Source organism: Poecilia latipinna, unplaced genomic scaffold (assembly GCF_001443285.1).
Source record: "Poecilia latipinna isolate Pla-1442-1.1 unplaced genomic scaffold, P_latipinna-1.0 Scaffold173, whole genome shotgun sequence".
NCBI lineage: Eukaryota > Metazoa > Chordata > Actinopteri > Cyprinodontiformes > Poeciliidae > Poecilia > Poecilia latipinna.
In genome coordinates, this window is record NW_015112789.1 from 95,981 (window position 1) to 115,758 (window position 19,778).

At 35.7% G+C, this 19,778-nt stretch overlaps 1 long non-coding RNA gene across 4 annotated transcripts in view; it reads right to left on the reverse strand.

Annotated features, from left to right (window-relative positions):
* Nucleotides 1-19,778, reverse strand: part of LOC106946028 (uncharacterized) — a 120,691-nt gene that overhangs the window by 1,901 nt on the left and 99,012 nt on the right. For 2 of the 4 annotated variants that reach the window (XR_001424674.1, XR_001424676.1), the window contains 2 exons: nt 19,649-19,735; nt 18,582-19,543 (listed from right to left, as the gene is read on the reverse strand). This is a non-coding gene — a long non-coding RNA (uncharacterized LOC106946028). Of the gene's footprint in view, nt 1-18,581; nt 19,544-19,648; nt 19,736-19,778 lie in introns of those variants that run through there. The other 2 variants (XR_001424675.1, XR_001424677.1) reach the window with 2 other exon arrangements.

The window sequence follows — 19,778 nt, forward strand, 5'->3', positions numbered from 1 at the left end:
CTGTAGATCTGCGACTGAGATGGAAAAATTGGTCTATTTTTTTTTAAATGGGAAAAATGGGAATGATTACAGAAACAAGGAAAACGCCACTTTCACAACCAGGCAATATGGACGTTAAAAATGACCAGTAAAAAATACGATAAGAACAAACATGCAATTATATCCATTTGCCACACCTTCACTATTTCCTTATTTTAACAAAATATTTGATTTTATTTAGGCCTTAAATCAGCTGCTAAAATCTTTGTGTCTTTTTTCTGTTGCATATAGAAAATGGTCCAGATCACTTTTAAACTTAAGAATTCAATTTTTTGCAAATTTATTTAGACACATCAATACTTCAAAAGATGTTTGATGTACACAGTAATTTTTCTTACATTACTCACAAGTTTGTTATGACTTTGTTCAACGTCAGCAGAGGCAGATGTGTTTTTTTAGTTAATCTCTTGCACTTATGATGTCAGTGTTGAAAGAGAAAAAAAATAATGTCAGATTTTCCACTATAACTGGTACAACAGGAGTATCAGGTGCGGCGAACGAAAGAAGCCTTCTGAACTGGAAGAACAGGTGACAACACCTGAGGGCCTTTCCTGCAAGTTCTCACACCTCACACTGACATATGAACGCTTTAAAAATGAATAAATAAAGGATGGATACCAAGATGGCTGACATCCGAGCCAGCAATGCTAAAAAAATCTACAACACGTAGCAATGAAGAGCTTTATGGAGACTTTGCTTCACACTATAATAAAGCTGCACACTTAGAAATAAAAAATTGCTTTTCTTCTTCTGCAAATACACACACATGCATTGCTCACTACTGCCCCTCTTCCTTCAGGGCAAAGGTTGAATTGGTAGCATTTTGTCCAATTCTAATTGTGCAATGTAATATGATGTAAAGAAAATATGTTCCATGAATTAAAACTATAACAAAATGATGTAAAGAATTCAACTTTATGAAAAAACATCAGAGAGATCAAGCTAATGGTGTTTGTTAAACATATTTATATGTATTCATTGTTTGTTCAGTGTTTTTATTTGCTCTCAATGTATCATTCTTAAAATAAAAACAGTTATTATATTACATTGTCACTTCTGTGTTTACTACAGTTCTTGTTTTTCCCTCCCCACTCTCATATTTTGGCCAAAACATGAGATCACCTGGCAGTGCAACATGAGGGTTCAAGTTCCCTTCAGCATCCACTGGCATACTGTGCGTGTGTGTGTGTGTGTGTGTGTTTGTGTGTGTGTGCGTGTGTGTGTGTGTGTGTGAACCAGGTTTTTATGTCCTTGTGGGGACCTATATCTGTCCTCAATGTGGGGTTCTGGGGACCGCGGCTCCTTGTGGGGACATTTTCTTGGCCCCCATGTGGAGAAATGTTGTTTTTGGGTTAGGGGTTAGGTTTAGGGCTAAGGTGTGAATTGACTTTTGGTTAGGAGTACGGTAAGGGTTAGGCTGTAGAAAATGAATGGAAGTCGATGTAAAGTCCCCATAAGACATGGAAACACAACTGTGTGTGTGTAGGTGTGTGTGTGTGTGTGTGTGTATGTGTGTGTGTGTGTGTGTGTGTGGGCATCATCAAACTTTATCTCTTGTTTGGGTTTCAGCAGGCTGCACATGGCTGCCAGGAGGAGGTTCTATGACCAGAGTCATTCATAGTGCTACAATGAGCTCATCTGATTTCACACACACACATATATATGCATACACACACATGCATCTAGCACAGCATAGATGCAGTTGCATAAAATCAGGATGAAAACATGTAACCTTCTGTTTCCAAACCACAAAATGGCTGTAATAACACAAACAAGGTGAGCTCAGCTGCAGTTTACAATCTTTAAGATTTTATGACCTCAATTCAAGTTCTGCTCACAATTGGTGTTTGAAAATTCTTGAACAGACAACAGTTGTTAGTGAATGGAGGCTTTGTTGAAAACATAAACATTTGCTGGCTGGTTTTTGGAAATGGATGGTGTATTAAGTCATACTTTCTTTCTGTACTATAGTTAAAGTAACTGACCGTATCTTTACAAAATATCTGCAAGAAATTGAGGCAAATTGCATATTTTCCAAAAATGTAACCCTTAATCTTTAAAGGTCAATGTGGGAAATTACTACTGGCTGTAAATGACATTTAAGATTCATTCTTGTTCTACACAAATACACAAGTTTATTTGTGAGAACATGTCAGGAAGAAGGCAGTTCAAAGAGCTTTACACCACAAAAGAGCCAGCATGTAGACATTGAATAGGCAGGGTCCCAGGACTGAACCCTGCGGTACCCCACATTACATTTTCCAGACGTCCCAGTTCTTTAGGTAAAATCTGAAACAATTAAGTACTGGATCAACAATAATAAGATTTCTATTTCAGGTTGTGATTTGTTTTCAGCTAAAATATGGTAATTTTGGTTTAGTTTTTTCCAAATACATGAAAACCAACAGGCCACATTTAAAGGGAATAAATGTGAAATATGAGGAACTGGGAGTAAATATTAGAAGCGACATTTAAAGAAAACATTAAAAAGACACAAGAAAACCCCAATAAAAGAAACATAAGAGCTTTATGAGTTTTATTACACACCGTCAACACTTGGTGTATTTATTTTGTACTTTGCTGTTTTATGTAGTTTTCTATCTTACAATATTATGCTTTTCTTTTATTGTAAGGCAACATAACTTTTAAGCAATCTGTTCATTTTAGCCATAATTATTGTACTATAAGAATCTGCTATTGCTATATATTTTTAATATATTTTCATTCATCGCTTTGTGTAGATATATTTATGTTGTGACTCCTATGTCCGTCTCTTATGTGTGCTAAAATTGACAATTAAGTAAAAAAAGCTAAATAACAAAACAGAAAAATAACTCAGATTAAGCTAAATGTAAACTGATCACACATATTTGATAATTTGTGTCTTTTTTATTGTTTAAGTTTTATTTTGATCATTCTACTGTGATGATTATTTCTTACTTTGTTCGATATTAGCTCATATTTCTGCCTTAAAAGTGAGATATACATAAAATCGAAGTGAATAAAAATTATTTCCACATCCATCTGAACATTTTCAGACCAAGCCATATCTTTTGACCTTTTTCCAACTAGATAAAGTTAAACAAACCGTGAGTCACTTTCGAAGGGCTTCGCTTGACTGCCACATTCCTTTGAGACACGTTTTGTATATGTAGTAAATAAGCAGAGCATGACTAAACCATAAAAGTCATTAGTGAATGTCATTTGGACCTGGTCAGAGATAAATTTACATGGAAACTGGGAGGGCTGGGCTTAACATGTCAATCAAATCCAACATGTTATGTTGGCATAGCAACTGTGCACCTCTGGCGTAGCAGCAGAGCGTGAAACGCTGTGACCTGATAATTATCGAACCACATACACCCAAGATAGACAGACCCACTATCTACTGTCTGATAAGACATAAGGAAATACTTCTACTGGTGTTTTTATTTACGTACTGCTGAAACGGAAGAGTGTTTCAGAAAAACGTCAGCAGAAACATCACATGAAGACACACAGGAAGGAGAAACGTATGAATACTGTGATAAAAATAGTTCCCGAAAATTCAACTCAAGTAAAAATAGAAATACTTCAACATATTTTTACTCAAGTAAAAAGTAGCAGTCCAAGAAACTACGTTAGAGTAAAAAAGTATTTGGTAAAAAGTTTACTTGAGTACTGAGTAACTGATTAAATTATCAATCATTTAAAAGTTTTGGTTAAAACAGAAAAATAAAAAATAAAAGAAAAATAATTTCTTAATATTGTAAGACATTTCCCCTTAAATTAATCTGCCAGTCGATCTATTACCATTTTTTTTATCAATATTAAGGAATTATTGATTTAAAATAAGACTTTATATCTTGCTGAAATGTTAGTTGTAAGTTAGTTTTGTCTATTTCAAGATTACAAAGATATTTGCAATAGAAATATAAAAGTACCTGGTGGTATTTTGTGTTTTTGGCTGATCTTCCTGCTCATAACAGCTGTAATTATTGAATTACCCTGGAAGTTAAGCCCTCCACGGTTTTCACATCAAAGCCGCGCCGTAATCCAGAACCCGCCAGCACCGGGTCAACATGTATGAACACTGTAAAACATTCAAAGGTGAAGGTCCATCTGCTGCTTTGAAGAGTATAGTTTTAATTTGACTCAGAATTTGAAATGTAATTAAGCTGATTTAACAAAAAGAAACAAGTTGTTTAAACATTGCTTTTTAAGCTCCCTGCTCTTGAACTGAGCTGTTTTAACTTAACACTCTAATTTAAACCATCATCAAGTTAAAATAACTACAAATTTTAAGTTGTGAACAAAATCATGCGTTTTACCAAACATCAAAATAAATTCTACTCAAACATTTAGTTTGAACTGGGTGCAAGTAATTTGAAAAAAAACTCAAGATTTATTTTACTTAAAGAGCAAAAGTTAGACAACTAAATGCAGCTTTAATGTTTTACAGTGTGTAGGTGCCTTTGCATTGACCAGATAACTGCGGTCAATTGTTATAGTAACAATTTTGCATAATGGAAACACGGTAATTTTGAAAACTCACATCTTTCGATAATTTTTTTGCGCTAAGAGGAAGTGATGTATTGAAATATGTATATTTCACAAAATTGCAATGGAAAAACTTTTTCGGATCACGAGTAACATGATCTACAAAGATGTTACTGAAGAAGACAACAGGAAGTGGTTGGAGTTTGGAGGATGATGATGCATGAACAAACTTCTTCACATGTGATTTTAATGTCAGATTTTATTTAATGGAAATATTGCAATTGTGAAATTTCGTTTTCTCAACATTAGAGGGATATCAAAATTTTGCAAATATTTTCAAATGGAAATACAGTTTGTGTGTTTTTTGACAGTGATGTCAAAAACATGGATGATCTGTATATTTGTGGTCAAAATCAACTATTTTAGAGTATTTAGATGTGATGCATTTATGCATGAATGAACGAGAGAAAAGGACAAAAGAGAAAGAAAATCTGACCTGTGAGATTGAGGTTTTGCGTTCTGTTTTCCCGCCCCCTCACTCCCCTTCCCCTCCTCTTTCCCCCCCCCACACACACACACACACACACACACACACACACACCTGTGCTAGTGTTTTCAGGTGTATTTGGTTTGGTTTAGTTGGGAGGGAGGGAGTGGAGTTTGCTGTATTATCGCCCTGAGAAACCTCTGATCTCTAAATGTACTCACTTAAACCCTGCTGCTTGGAGGAGGGTTTGTTCTGCTGCAGACACTCATGCACACACATCAACAGGTGTGTTGTGACCAGCATGAGCTCTGATTTGTTTGTGTGGAGAGTCGAGCAGTGCAGGAAAATGTTCTTTGATGAGGAGTAGTCAAAAGGTCCTTATTGTAGCTGCACTCGCTCTAATCCTGCGTGCTGACAGAGATTCATCTGCACTACTTCCGCATTTACTAACACCAACTATCAGCTGCTGGCCTGGATAAAAACATTCAACCATTAATTACCAAAGTATGGGCTTCTTGAGTTGGTAAATAGTTGTAAAAACTGTTGTGTTTTAGAAAAAATATATAAACAGAGAATTTTTTATTTTCAGAAGGATTGACCCAAAATAACTGAATTTCCATTGCTAATATAATTGGTCAAATTGGAATTATGACAATAATTGCTTAATGTAAACCTAATTTTGAAAAAACTCACATTGTTCAATAAAAAAGCTTTTGTCTTTCGGCTGTATTGAAATTAGTGGGGGTTTTTTTGCATCACACGCTTCAAATCAACAACTGGATATTACTACTGGCAGAAAAGATGAAGAAGATTACAGGAAGTAGTTGGAGGATGATGGCACTTCATGTTTTTAATGACTTATTGTGTGAATAAACTTATGTGATCAGCAACCGGATGTTACTACTGGTGGAAATGATGAAGTAGTTGACAGGAAATGGTTGGAGGATTATGACGCAACATGTTTTTAAGGATATTTCTTATTTATTGGAAACACTGCAATTGTGAAATTGTGTTTTGTTTTTTTTCAACATTAGTGGAATATTGAAAAAGCTTTGCATACACTTGTAAAGCAAAGGCAGCTAATGATGTGCATATGGTTTCTGTAAAGAATCTCCATTTGCAAATCCTTCCACACCTGCTGCCACTACTGGTAAAAAATGTCTGAAAAGGCTTGAAAAGCTAATGCTCTGTTTCTGGTAATTGAGCATTCAGTGTATTTCTGTAACTTTTTACAAGGTCCAAGCTTACAGAATAAGAAATCCTTGACAATCTCTCGAGTATTCAAAGTCTTGGTTACTTTCTTCTTTTTATATTATTGACTGTTTTTTATAGAAAGCAAGTCTGAGGCTCAGTTTGGTAAACCATTCCCCTACCTACCAGTAGGGAATGTCTCCATGGCAACCACTGGATAGTTTCTAGCGGTTGTTACGGAGACTTCATGACCCCAACATGCCACTCTTAGTTACTTTGATCTATTATTTCCCTTCCTTTCCATTCTGCTCTCTGTGCATGGTGCCAGTTTAAACTAGGCTCCTTATCCAACCTTGTTTCTCCCAGTTTCAGTTGTTTTAAATGTTTAATTGTTGTAACATTTATAGATAATCTAACATTTAGGAGAGTCACTATTTTCTGTTAGAAAGTCACATCTGACTTGCATATATGCAATGTTCTCTTGTCTTTCCTGTTTTGACTTAGTATTTTTGCTTAGTATAATGTAAATATTTTAGTATGGTTGAAATAAAACAAAACCAGCTTACACATAACTTTTCAGCAAGAAATAGGGGCTTCTTATGAATAAATAATTGCTTAACAATGATTAATAAAACTATTAGTTCTACTGGCAAACTAATTTACTTAACCCTTGTGTCCAGAAATGGGGTCCAACTGACCCCACGTAAAACTTGTATCATTTTCCACAGTCCTCTACATTTGGCTCAGTCCTCGCACGCACAAGGGTTAAAATATGAAAAGATGTCTTTTTGTAAGTTAAAATAAAGTCAGAGTAACACTGAATGCAACAAAAAGCAATGGTGCTAAAGTTAGCAATTAAAGTTCAACATTCATCAATTCGCCATGTGCTTTATCTAAAATCAGTTCACAAGGGAAACTGAATCCAGGATAGAAATGAAACGAAGCCCTGTTTAATGCACTTTAATCAAACTCCAATTTGTTTTTCAAGAACCTCCATAGTTCGTTTATGGAGGTGTGAATGTGTAATTGATCACTGATCTGCCTAAAACCCTAGATCTCAGTTTGATTGAAGTGAATGCTTTAGAAGTTCAAAAGCATATGTGAATGCCAAGCGAACTGGAACCCCCTCCAAAAACAGGAAGTATACTACAATGCATTGCATTCTGGGTAAATACAACAAAAACAAATGCACCAGTCTACCGATTTAGGAAGAAATGGCTCCTGGTCTTTTACCAAAGACAACAGTGAAATCTTACAACCACTGAAACATAACACTACTCCATTTTTGTTTACATTTCATGAAGAAGGAAGTCGTGCTCTGTGTCTTCTTCAGAGGTTTTCATGTAATTTCCTTCTGTAGTTGTTGGTGCAGCGCCCCCACAGGTAAGGAGGGGAACAAATTTTTCAAATTATTCGGTTTGTTCATTGAGAAAGTAAATGCCAGCAGCTGAAAATGTTGCAATTTTGGTCCCTAATTAAACCAAGTCTACCAAACTATCATGTATGAAGACAACCTGAGATGCTGTTTTACCCAGTCAGTCTGGGGAAAGTCTTGTTTTCAGAAAACATGTTTGAATAAACAGCCGATGAAAGCAGAAAGTTTATATCCTAAAGTAACTCAGAAGCAGTTTGTGAGCAGATTCTCAATCTAATGTGAGAAAGGATAGTGAAGTCTATCTTTGTGCATAAGTATGTTCAAGGTCAATTTTTGTGCGTTTTACATTACATGAACGTTTTTTTTTTTTTTTACTATTCAGAATAAAATATTAAGAAACCTTCCATCAACAGTAAGAAAAACAGATTATTAAAGTAGTTCCAATATACAAAAACTCAGAAATCATATTTGCCTCCGAAATCAAAGTTATAGAGCTCAAACATTTTTAAAAATTAAGTAATTAAAACTGGACATTCTCTTTTGATCAAGCGTAAGCTGATATTGATTCATGACTGGAAAGTTTATTTAGCAAAACTAACTTGCTTTCATATCTGGATAGTGTAAAAAACTGTATCCTTCCTTCCTCTAGAGATCCTTCCTAAATATGTGCAAGCATGCATGTCCCCCGATAATTCTCATTTTCTAGTTTCACTTGTACTGAAATGTGTGTGCTAGTGTGTGTGTGTGTGCATGTGTGTGTAGGCCCATAGTACTGTAAACCTGAGGTGACGACAGAGGAGGAAGGTAACAGTCGTAGAGCTTTCTAGATGGCTGCACACACAGATGTCTCAGACTGATATAATACAATAATCGCCAGACTGAATGGGTCAGACAACAGGCTCACCGCAGATGAAAAGATTCATCAAAGAAAGGCCTTGTTGTTAACACTAAAGTATCTTAACCTTTTGAAGATGTAGGAAAAATATTAATTTTATTTCACCTGACAGCTTCACTGTGTTATAAATTAGTGCTCAGCTGCATGTGCTCTGCTGTTTATGCATGAACTTGGCAAAATGTCATGTTTTCAATTGTTGACTGTCTTCTATGACTTTTTATTTTTGTGTTTTTATGATGTAAAACACTTTGAACTCACTTGTTGCTGAAATGTGCAATACAAAAAAAAAAAAAACGGGTTTTGATTTTGATTTAGCAACCCCAGAAAAGCCTACCCTGTTACCTAGCAACCCCAGTGGAGTTCTGCCCGTTACCTAGCAATCCAAGCTGAGCTCCAGAACATTTGGTGAGCCGGTTTTAACACTGTATGCAGTGTACAATGACTGCTGGAAAAAACAGGTGTTTTGTTGTTGACTTCCCATTCAGAAACCACTTGCTGGGTTCTTGTTGGTTGTGCAGGAGGCTTTACTAATGCTTTTTAAAGATGTATGGTTGTATAATTGCACATCTGTTTGCAGCCATTTTCACATAAGTGTAAATGTTTGAGGGGGTGTGATGTTGTGCAAAAACATGTAGTGAACATGTTTTGCATCCTAACCTGTTCAAGGCCATCTAAGAAGATTTTTCTGAGTTTGTAGAGTTGAGTCTAACTAATTGATTCTCTTCTCCATATTACTCACTTTGTGATTTGGAGACTGATATTGATTGCAACAATTCCCATTATTTTTTGAACAAAACCGGTTTCTGCGTTGGATTAAACATTTCTCTTTTCACTTCATATATCCAACATAGACACATCTCTTCTGGTGCAATTATCTTCAAGGCTACATTTTATTCATCATAAGATTAAAACTAGTCTGTTGCAATTAATGGATAATTTTTTCTTGTATTTCTCAGTTTCTATTGTAAAGAGCAACAGTCTGCATGTACGGTTTGCTTTTGTTAAACATAAGATCATAGGAAGGCCAATGCGTTTAGCCTGTTTATAGCGGTGATATGTTTTAAAGAGGAAAAGAAGTGGGAAAATTCCATTGGTGGGAGATAAAGTGAAGGCTTAGCTGGATCAGCAGGGCACACAAACAAATCATGAGCCCACATATACACAAACACACTTCAGTGTGCAGACAGACAGCTTAAATGTTGACCAAGGCATTGGGAAATACTGGAGAGAGTGAGCAAGTTCAAATGGGAAGTTTCACTTTGGATGGCAAGGCTCAAAACCGCTTTCCATGAAAATAATTAAATCAGGTTTTCTAAATGCTTTCATGTAGCTTTCTTACTTGATGTAATTTTTATATATATATATATATATATATTTCACTTACATAATTCAAATATATTATCTTTAGTTCTGGTGACATTTTCAAATAGATACAGTGGTTTTTCAGGGGATTAGGAAGGATATTTCAATAACTATCTCTGTAGAAACTAGACCAAAAAATATATTTGGTCTAGTTTCTACAGAAAATATCTTAGTATATTTGAAATAAGACAAAACTTGTGGAAAAATATGATTTTTAAAAAAAATATGATTTTTCAACAAGAGATGGAAGCTTGTTTGAAGTCAACAGTCCATAATTAACTGTTTTGACAGACTATTTCATTTATAACATGGGAAAAATATCTTCTGCCAGTGAAAGTAGTATTTTTTTAAATCATTAAAAAAATATCTTGAACTATTTCTGTAGTTATGCTGCCACTTTTTCTCACTTTGTTCTTCTACTACTCTCCAGTTTGCATTATTTGCTGCTATATCAACTGTTAACTTCATAATTTCTCAGTTATTTTTCTTTCCATAGAAGCTATTGACCATTTGCAACTACGTCACTTAATCATTCCAGTGAAGGGCGGGAGTATTGAACAGAGCAACTGAAACTGTTTTCCAAAGTTGTTTTTGCCAGTTTATTCATGGCTTATTGCTTGTTCCAGTCAAGCTAATTTGTCTGAATTACAGACAAATTAACACACCTGGTTGGGCCTCATAGACAGCGTGACTTACAAAAGATGAAAATAGATAGCTTAGAAACCGGCCCAGACCTTGTTTGTAATCAGGGTAAAATTTTAATCAATATGATTTTCTTACAATACAAAGTATTTGTCTTTTTATAACCAAACTTTTATAGTAAGTAGAACATCTATGCAGAGACTTTTACTGAAAAGCCGACCTTGCTGTATCTAATCAGCCTTTATTTAATTTCTTAAACTTGGCTAAATGTGGTAAGTGTTTTGAAAGAAAGTGACTCAAATCTTTCAAAGTTTTCAAATCTTTCTCTTATAACAGAATAATTTTGTTCAATCAAGCTCAAAAGAACTTGAAAACTTTGTTTTCTTTTAATACAGAAAATGTGAAAATGTTTGAAATCATTTGGAAGTTTTGGAACAAAAAACCCCAACAAAATCAGACAACTTTAATTGCTTGATTTTATTTTAATTTTTCTCTTATTACTATTATTATTTACCTATTTATTTAGGTTTTTGTTCCACAAGTACTTTTGACTTGACGATTTTGGCCCATGTGACAAAAAGTTTGGACACCCCTGGTCTACAGTCAATCTGCTGGATTTGATTACATATAAAACTTTTCAAACTACTTTAAATAATTAATTGAGACTTGAGTACTGGCTGATAACATGGATCAACTGGAATGTATGTGTGATTGAATTTAAATAATTTTATATACAGAGTGTCTTGAGATGACATTTGTTGGTAATTGGGATTACCTAAATAAACTGAATTGAATTTGTGTTTTTTTGCCTTTTATTCTTTATTTTAGACCATTTTAGCAAAGACTGATTACAAATATACATAAAATCAATGTTTTATGAGCATTCAAGGTTTTTCTTTAATAACATACCAATTTTATAGCCTTTAGGAGACTCAACTGCTTTCTTGTATCCATATCAAAGAAAATTAGGCATGAAGGTGAAAGTCTGAATGTTGAAACTATTTACAGAACAGAAGGTTTTTCTTTTTAAATATCCTTTTAATCGTTGTAATGAAAACACAAGCAGAACACAACCACAAGCTGTACTATAGTAAGCCATTAAATATGGATTATAGAGGAACTACCCTGAGGTTCTCTCTCTCATGTGTTTTAATGTTGGGTTGTTCAGTCAGTGAGAGTGAGAGTTCACACACACAGCTGTAATTAGCAGCTTAGGCAGCCAGCCAGCTCTGGAAATGCACTGTGATATCTGTGTATTTATGTGTGTATGTGCAGGTTGTTGATGATGTATGCATGTTTTTCGCTTTTCAGTGTGTGTGTGTGTGTGTGTGTGTGTGGACTGTGGATGGTGATTCACACATTCATGCGTGGGTTTTCTGTTTGTCTTACCTGTGCTGATGGAGCTGAGAGGTGCCTGGAGACATGCTATGACGTGTGCGTGCGTGTGTGTGTGTGCATGCTTGCGTGTGCGCGTATGGGTTGGCTGATTGCTCTCTAACACCTGGTATTAGCTCTAGTAATCCTCGCACCACATCGTACTCACGCACCAGTCCCATGCAGATCGCATTTAACTCGTCCTCGGTTCTGTTTTAAGTGTTTCACAACAGCTTTTTGGTGTGTGTGTGTGCGCGTGCGCACGTGCGTGCGTGCGTGCGTGCGTGCGTGCGTGTGTGTGGAGGAGAACCAGGTTTTTATATCCTCGTGGGGACCTAATTCTGTCTATAATGCGGTGTTGTGGGGACCACTGTTCCCTATGGGGACATTTTCTTGGTCCCCAAGAGGGGAAATGCTGTTTCTGTGACGGTTAAGGTTAGTCACAGGGTTAGGATAGGGGTTAGGCTGCAGAAAGTGAAGGGAAGTGAATGTAAAGTCCCCACAGGTTATGGCTGTGTGTGTGTGTGCGTGCGTGTGTGTGTGTGTGTGTGTGTGTGTGTGTGGCAGGGGCAAAAAACATAGAAGTCCTTCACTTTAAAGACAAATCCGTTCATTGAACTTCAGTGAACAATTGAACTTTTTGATGATCAGCGATGGCATAGTTACTGACTACTCCTTGAATAAGTCACTCAGTTAATTTACTGACTACGTGATTTGGAAAGTCACTAAGTTAGATTAAAAGTTACTTTATTAGTTATTTTCAGGAGTTTTATGTATTAAGTGCCAAATTATACATAAAGTGCTGTGGCTGTTGTCAGCCCTCTGCCACTTCAATATAAAAATTACATTGAGTTTTGCCAATACTTACCATTAAAGAGCATTTTAATGCATCATTAAACATTAATACTTGTTATAAAAACAAAAAAAATGTTTGTTTTTTTTTACAAATCACAGGTGCTGATAATGTTACTGAGCTATCACTTCCCAAGACGCATAATTTAAAGAAAATTAAATTATTAGAGAAAATAACAGGAATCGTAATGCACAGTGATTTGGAAAAGTAACTTTAATCTGATTACTGAATTTGAAATAACAAAATGTTCAAAATCAGTCGCTAATGAAAGAAGTGGTCCGATTACTGACATGCGTCTCTACTGTTCAATACCTTTCGCATGATGAAAGTAGCTGCCCATAGGAGCATTTTTCTGCCAAAAGTCAAGAGCACACATTTTCAGTTTAAAAGCAGTACTTCATGTCTTTCTTCTCACAACATGTATTGCTTGTTCTCAAAACTTCTGCTCTCTTTCAAATATTCACTGTGCTTTCTCAAACCTTTCTCCTCGTGCTCAAAACTTCTCTGCTTGGATCGAATCTCTGCTTGCAAACCTCTCTGCTCACTTGCAAATCATTTTCTGCTCATGCTTGGAACGGAAAAGTAGCGTTGCCCAGCAACCTCTCAGCCAATAGAATGAATGTGTTATTATGGGTATTATACAGAAATTACTCCTGGCTCAGTTTTTCTGTGCTTAGCTAGTCTCTTTCCTGGTAAAGTAGAAAACTTTCAAAAGAAGAAACAGAGGAAATATAGAACTTTCTTTTTCTTTTTTTGATAGAAAGCACTCCTGAGAAAGTATCTCTGTTCAACTGTTTTCATAGAAAAAAACAATGGTGGATCTATCGTTCTTGTTAACTTTTTTTATTTTCTTTTCCTTTAAAAGTGCTCCTGGCTCTGTGTGTTTAGCAAAATCTCTTTCATGGACATTAACAAAGTTTGTGTCGCTTAGTTACTTTTCATAATAGTATTCTTTGCTCAGTGTCTGCACTCAGGATTCTTTCATCTGGACAAGGGATTGCTGTTAAGTCAATGACTTTTTCTGGATTTGGAGATAATTTCTCAGGTAATGTTGAAAACTCAACTCTTCACTGCAGTTTTACTGCAGTGGATCATAATGTTGATTAAATTAAATTTAGTTGATAATTTGGGCAGAATTAGATTCAAACCCAGCTTATTGGGATTTAGTTATTTAAAAAGCATTTAATTAGCTATTTTGCATTCTTTGACATTCTTAAAAGAATAATATTTTGGATAAGTGAATAAAGATCCTGCTCCAATTTCTGTTTTTATAGCAGAAAATCAAAAATACAAGTGAAGCTAAGAAAGAAAAATCATAAGAGCTGCATTATATCTATTTTTAATCTTTTTTGTTGTCTCTGGCTCTAATTAAATGATTATCTTACCAAACTTGCTTGGGGGTGAGCCACTCAACAGGATAGAATACCAGCAGGTTGTTATTTGATGCTCACCTGATTTTACATGTCAGTCAATGTGACATTTGATGCACAGTTTTAATTCATAATTTATGTCACCACATAGTTTTCACAGTGTTGCTCAGATTGCCTCACCTGGGTAAAAGTGCTTCTGACTGCGTTTTGTCCAAACAATGGATATGTAACATTGTAAAAACACATTCAAATAGTAAAATATTAAAAAATAAATACTCATTGTTTGTAAGATACACCAATTTTTTTCCTGTAAAATGTCGCGTTATTGATTTAAATCATGAAAAGTATCAAAAGATAACCTAACTATTGCAGCCCACCACAATAATTCTGATAAAATAAAACTAAAAATAATCAAAATTTCATGTTCTCTCGTTTTATTTTTCCATTATGAATCAGTTGAAATCCATAAAAGTCAGTTTTGGTTCCGGGCCGCTCCGCGACTCTTCATGCAGCCCTGCGGTCCCGTATTGGATTTGCTCTCTGAATAATTGATGGATGAGGTGTTTTGTAAAGCAAAAGGCCGGTAATCCTTGGTGTCAAATTCAAAATTAGTTCTTTTTCTATTATTGATGCCCCACAGGGCATGAGGTTAATAAGAGGAACTCTGTAACCATAGATAGATTGATAGATACACAGATAAGCTGTTAGGTTCAGTCTGGATGAGATATCAGCACTCAGCTGGATGAAGAAAGAAATTTAATTATTTAACTTTGGGAAGGAAGCAGTACGAAGCATCCTAGCAAAAATAAATGTTTTGGAAAGAGTAGAAAGTATCAAACTAATTATAAATTAAAGTCTCTTTGTAATGAAGTCAGGTTGGGAAGAATCCTGCATATCTGTCCAGTTTCATTATTATATTTTGTCCTTTTTTCTATATTATAATAAAAATTAAGATTGTAACATTTTTACAAACAATCTGAAAAGTGTTACTGACTTTAAACTAATAATTCTGTTTTGAAACTCGGAGTGAATCTGACTTCTTATCATTTTTACATTTTTCTTAGAATTCAGACTTAACCTCAGAAGATTAAAGTCAGAAACTTGAAAAATAAGAAATCTGAGATTGAGGTCAGAGGAAAAAATGTGAAAAATCTTCATCAGTTGTTGGAGGTGAAGTTGTTCTGCTGGATCTTTGATTGTTTCTCTGGATAAATTATCTGAAACAGTCAGTGGCTACATTTAAACAAAGATATGAAAAGGTATGTATAGTTTAAGTCAAACAAAATGTTACTTTTGGTTCAATATCTAATGAAAATATCTTACAATTCAAATAAACTTTTCATAAAAAGACAGGAGATTGTTTTAAGTGAATAATTCTTTAATATTGATGAAAAAGTATTAGTTTTATTGACAGAAAATTTCAATTACAACAAGGGGAAATTGTCTTATTAAAAGTGAAATAATTTGCCAGTGAAACTAGAACTTTTTCATCAAGTTTAAGGATTTATTGGCATTAGAAAAGCTTCTATATCTTGCTGAAAAGTTACTTGTAAGCTAGTTTTGTCTTATTTAAAGTGTACTGAGATATTTAGACTAGAAACTAAACCAAAAATACTTGGTAAGATTTTGTCTTTTTGCAGTTTATTAGATTATTAATGCAGTCACCTGCTTCACAGTAACTATTTTAATGATGCAAACATATAAGATATTGGTAAACGACAGTAAACACCACTACCACCCGTTTATGGCTAAATCCAAGCATTTACAGCATATTTTCCGCTCCAGCGTTTTGTGTTGCATGCATAAAATAACACAGAACATCTCAGACACTGTGTAATCACTCTGGATTTACCTTACAAATCTGAAGCAAACGGTTGACTCAGTATTTTGACTAAATTTTATTTTTGCTGTATGCTGGAAAATCTTTTTTTCTGCAGCGCCACCTTGTTCCGAGAGCAGCCTAATCTAATCTGGGTTCTGCTGGCTTGTGCGTTTGACGAAGACATTTAGGAATTAAGCGGGAGATTAAGGTGTGTAGAGTAATCTGTGAGGATGTTTTGATTTGGAAGGTGGAAACATGGATAAGGATGACTCTGTGTGTCTCTCTGTGTGTGTATTCCAGTTACAGAGTTTCAGAAGTAATCTATGTAAGTTGAGTTGTTTACAGACACACCCACACACACGCACACACACACGTTGACAGTGACGTACAGTCACATGCATATTAAGACATACCCAGATGCTCTGTGATAGTCGGCCATTTATTCTTACCGCCATCCGTCTTTGCCGTTAAAATTGGCTGACACTCTCTTTGTTGAAAAGGTGATTAATGCTGTTAGTTGTAAAGCCTGTTTGGTAGATGTGATAGAGTGTGCGTGTGTGTGTGTGTGCGTGTGTGTGTGTGTGTGTTTGGGTGCAGTCTCAGGGTGTTCGACAGCTGCAAGAGGCCCCAAAATCACAAAATCATCCAGTCTGAAGGTCTTTTAGTCTGTAGATGTGTTTCTATTGACCAGAAAATTACGCAATAGGCTAGGTTCACTCTGCTTCCTGATTTTACCCCAAACCGATTTTTTTGTCAAATCTGATTTTTCTTGCGTGGTCGTTCACACTTCCAAATATATGCGACTTGTATGTGATATCTAGAGTGAACTGTAAATGACCTGAACGTGTCCCACATGCGCAGTAGAGGGCGCAATAGCGTCACACAGAGAGCGTGCTCAGTGTTTTACCAAATGTCACAAAAAAGAAAGAAGAAGAAGTGCTCAGAGTTTGTTGAAGTAAACATGGATGCTAACGGCGGAGCTTATCAGAGGCTGCGTTCACACTGCAGCCTGAAGTGACCCAATTCTGATGTTTCTGCCTTAATGCGACCCAGGCGACCTGGACGTGGTTCTAAATCCGTTACGCATCTGATCTTTTCATGACATAAAAAAATCGGAAATGGGTGTCTTCAGGATCCAGTGTGAATGTAGCTTTTTACATTTAAAAAATAAATTTGCTTAATGGAAATATGTCGATTTAAAAAAAAAACTTGTTTTTTGATCAAATAAAATGGCAGTAGGATAAAGTGTGTTTTTTGGTTGTCTTGAATTTTTTTTTATTTCACAAAACTGCAATGGAAACACTTGTTTCACATCACACAAGTCACATGATCAACAACAGAATGTTACTACTGGAAGAAACCACAAAGAAGACGACAGGAAGTGGAGGGAGGATGATGGAGTCGGATGGTTTTTAATGACTTATCACTTGAACAAACTTATTCACATGTGATTTTAATTCCTTATTTAATTGAAACAGAAATTGCCAGTGTATGTTTGTTTTTAGACATTAGTGGAATATTGGTGAACATTTGTAATGAAAAACAGCTTGTTCTCATCACCAGTTTAATTTTGTTTTGCCAGCGTTTCCAGTTAAACAGCCTGTACTGTAACAGGGGGGGGGGAAAGGGGGGCAGCGTGGAGGATTGGAGGATTCATGGCTGATGCCAGCTTCGCTTCGACACAGAGAGGCAGCTGAAACAGACGTCCCACTCCCCTTTATACGTGTGTGTGTGTGTGTGTGTAGCTTGTTATGCTGCTTTGGCAGGGGTGGCACAACCATCTGCCTGGTCAGAGCGGTGTGTGTGTGTGTGTGTGTGTGTGTGTGTGTGTGTGTGTGTGTGTGTGTGTGTGTGTGTGGATAGACAGGCAGAGATAAACGGGTGATTGAGTGTTTGAAGCTGCCTGATGTAAATAAATAACACAAAGCAACAGTCGGACATTAGGGTGCAGTTGACCTACTTGAAAAAAAATGATTGTCTCATTTCTTCTTTGTTTATTTTTCATATTTGTACTAACATAAAACTGATACAAGTTGGAGAGTTTTCTTCCTTCCTCGGTATGACCAAAACTGTTTTTCTAAGTAAGAGGATGAACGAATGAATTTCACTGATCACTTAAAAACAAATATGAAGTTTCATTCTTCCTAGTGCAGATGTTGGTAAAGTTTCCACAATTTATACTCTAGCAGGAGAAACACTAGTTCAACATATTTCTACTTGAGTAAAAGTAAAAAGTAGCTGTTCATGAAATGACTCAATCAATCAATCGCTTTATTTTGGTAAATTGTCCACATTAAACACAGAAAACAACAACAAAAGATAACAATAAAGTAAGTAAGAGTAAAACAGTATTTGGTCAAAAGTACTGAGCAACCGATCAAATGATCAATCATTTAATATTTAAAAATTACATCATCAGATGGAACAAAATATAAAGTTAAGTGGAAACTTTGGTATTTTAAGAACTAAAATGACAATAATTCAATTAGTAACAAAAAAATACAAGGAAAGTTTTTCTAAATCAGTTTCTTTAAATAAAAAACTTATGAAACTTTAACAGAAACTGCAGGTGTGTGTCTGAGTCTGGTGAATCTTTGGTTAAAACATGTTTTTTATTCAGTTGGTAGAAAATACAGAAATTTTATTCAAGAAAGAGCAGAGATACTCCAAAAAGTAAATGTATTTCAAAAAGTTACTGAAGCAAATGTAACTGAGTAAATATAACCAGTTACCACAACTCTGCTTAAGTCGCTTCATCTTCCTAAATATCAGAGCAGTAAAGGTTGGTTTTCTACAATGGATTATAAGAAAATAAAAAAGTAAAAATTATGAGAGAAAAAGTCAAAACTACAGAAAGTCATAATATTAAGGGAATGAAGTTGTGCGGAATGGAAAGTAAAACCTCAACTTACTACTGAAGCCAAAATAAGATGCAAGTTTAATCTGCTTTTTCTTTTTTGTAGCTGAATATAAAAATGAATCGATATCATGAATCAAAATGCAGATTAATAGAGGGAGACATTTAAAAACCAAAAACTGATAAAAAAGTGATTCAAAGAGCGCCGCATGTCAGTTATGCGAAGAGACGATTCGAGATGAAACCTCTGGCCTTTTCTGTCGTCTCTTTTTAACACCCTTCATTTTCCCCTCACACACAGAAAGTGAAGCTGCTAAATAGTGAGAGCAATAGTATCTCCTGTAATCACACTTGTCTGTCTGCAGGCTATTGACTTTGGTTAACCGAGACCTACTGTGTGTGTGTGTGTGTGTGTGTGTGTGTGTGTGTGTGTGTCTGAGAGAGAGAGAAAGAGAGACTCAGCAGGGAAAAATGGACCGAGAGTTTCATGTGTGCCAAATTATCATTTTATGCATAAATGTACCTTTGATAATCTCTTATCTGTCTTTTCATGGACTCAACATTAGCATCACATGTTATCAGTCTTTTATCATCCTCAGTCTTTCTCTTAGATCTGAAATATTAGAAGCTGAACCTGCAGTCAACATGTTAAAAAGTTTCCGTGCTGCAGTTCGTGTCCTTCCCTCTTACCTTTCTTCAGCCTGTCGTCTGTACGCCGCCCCTCTTTTCCTCTCTCCTTCCTTCTCTCCCTCCCTCTCTTCCTACCTGCCAGCTGTTGCTCCGGGGCCTCCTGGCTCCTGCAGTTTGCCCCCAGACAAAAGAAGGGATGAAACGACGACAAAAACGAAAGAAAACCCAACGACAGCCATGAACTCCTTTGTTCCCTCTCCCGTCGTCGTTACCTTGTTGGGCCCAGTTGTCTGACTGCCTGTTTTCCTGGGGGAGATTTCCTGGATGCTCATCTCTGCGTTTTATAACGGTCACTTGATCTGCATTCAGGAGAAATTAACGAGAAAAACATCTTCAGTTTTC